This window comes from Mandrillus leucophaeus, unplaced genomic scaffold (assembly GCF_000951045.1).
Source record: "Mandrillus leucophaeus isolate KB7577 unplaced genomic scaffold, Mleu.le_1.0 Scaffold7, whole genome shotgun sequence".
Lineage (NCBI taxonomy): Eukaryota > Metazoa > Chordata > Mammalia > Primates > Cercopithecidae > Mandrillus > Mandrillus leucophaeus.
In genome coordinates this window covers 6318794-6320772 of record NW_012107585.1, presented here as the reverse complement: position 1 = coordinate 6320772, position 1979 = coordinate 6318794, and the positions used below count along the sequence as shown (strand labels likewise).

Sequence of the window (1979 nt, the reverse complement as noted above, 5' to 3'; positions counted from 1 at the left end):
GGCGGCTGGCGCGCGCGGAAGGCGGTGAGTGGCCGGGGACCCGGCGTCCAAGAAGGGGGATGGAGGAGGAGGCAGCGGCAGCAGCGGCGGATGTCATCTGGCTATGGGCGGAGCAGGTGATGGAGAAGGGGAGCATGACCCCGGGGGTGGGAATCCCACGGATGGGAAGTTGAATCCGACCGGCACCCCGGAACTGACTCGTGGGGTGTTTCCTGGGCAGGAGGACTCCAAAGGGCGGAGAGAGGCAGGCCAGGGCAAAGGTGGGCCGCTGGGATGAGAGGAAGCTCTACTGAGAACAGGTGATAGAGGCAGAACTTCCTAAGTTGGGAGAGTGGAACAGCCGCCACAGCTGCAGGGCCGCTGCTTAGCTCTGGGACAGGGAGCGCAGGGAGAGTTGGTGAGGTGGGCAGAGGCCCGGGAGTGAGGGGAGGAAAACTGTGCGGGGAGAGTCCGCGAACCTTGGAGGGGAGCCACTGGTGAAGAGGTTGGAAGAGGAGCCTGTTTGAAGAACCTGTTTAGGAATTGTTGGTGGGCATGGGCAGAGTCTTTGTAAGGGTTGGTACTATTATTTTAAGAGGAATGGCGCCCAGGGCCAAGTGTGGAGGTGGAGGACCTGCAAGTTAAGTTCATTTCTGTGGGGCTTTTAAAGTTAGTAAGTAGCTCGTTAAGGGCCGAGAAGCGAGAAGCTACTATGTAGTTTATTAAGGGCCGAGAAGCAAGAAGCTACTGTGTAGTTTATGGGGTGACAACCTACATTTCCGGAGAAGGGAGTGCCAGGGTTTGGGGGAAGGATCGTAAGAGGTCTTTAGCATGCAGAGGTGGGATATTTGGATGACGGGTTGAAGGAATGATGGCAGATTCCATGAAGAGTGGAAATCGGGTAGTGAGAAGGAAGTCATAGCTGGAGAGAGGAAGCAAGAAATGGCGTGATTGTAGGAGTGGGGGACCTGGCTGCAATCTAGAGAAATGGTTTGAAATTACTCTTGAAGCAAGTGTGGTTTGGGACAGAACTGTAGACATTCCCTTCTTAGAAAAGAGCATTAATAGAATGGGAAGAGCATGGCATGTGAAGTTGGAAGACCTATTTCGGAGGTCCGGTTTGCCATCAACTTGCTTTGTTGATACGACATGATTGTGAGTTCTTCGGTCCTTTTTCCTTACCTATAAAATAGAGGGAATTACCTTTTCCACAGCCTGTAAGGATTAAGTACATTTAGAAAGCACTTGGCAAACTGTAAAGTGCCGCAGATCTTACTACATTAATTATAATTATCCTAGAGAAACATCCAAGAAATGGGTAATACCTGAAAATAAGGAATGGTTTTAGGTAGAAGAGTTTGAGTGGATTATTTATAGTGTTAGAGGTTATAAGTCAGTAACTCATTGTGTCTTCACATAGAGAAAGGGAGTTGGGGATTGAAGATGGTAATTCTTAAGGGAACTTCAGTGATGTATGTGCAATCTCAAGAAGAAGGTAACTGAGAGACAAAGTAACCCTAAAGGAAGAATTAAAATCTTGGTGAATACGTGCTCTGAAAAGAGGTTTAAGCTAATTTCACAGTTTTGAGTGACAGAGAGCTGCCTTTCAGTTGCAGGTCATAGGGAACACAAGATTATAGTTTCAGCTTCCTTCTGGACAGAGTAAGAAATGAAGGTAAAGGTGTTTTTGTCATGCCTTGTGGTTACTCATCTTGAGCTTCTCATACTCTGGTCCTAATGGCTGTGGCCCTGAGAGTCCTAATGGCTGCTTTGCTGTTTTTACTGTGCTGTACAAAGGCCATGGATGGTTGAAAGAATAGAAAACTCAGTGCTTGAGAAATGGGGAAAATGAAAATGTTTTACTAGGTAGGTTGGACGCACACTACCTCTCTCTGACATTAGTTGGCTCTATTAAGGAGGGATTACTTTGTGAAGTTTGACAGTTTACACATTTATTCTACTAAAATACTTCCCTCAGGGTCCGCTCTGTTTGCTTTACA

The 1979-nt window shown here is 47.7% G+C and overlaps 1 protein-coding gene across 1 annotated transcript in view; it reads left to right on the top strand.

Annotated features, from left to right (window-relative positions):
- The first annotated feature begins 308 nt into the window (after positions 1 to 308).
- The window catches only part of SPPL3 (signal peptide peptidase like 3), a 173979-nt gene continuing 172308 nt past the window's right edge, over positions 309 to 1979 (top strand). The window contains exon 1 of the mRNA XM_011964462.1: positions 309 to 402. The gene's annotated coding sequence lies outside the window, so the exon portion shown is untranslated. The remainder of the gene's footprint in view (positions 403 to 1979) is intronic.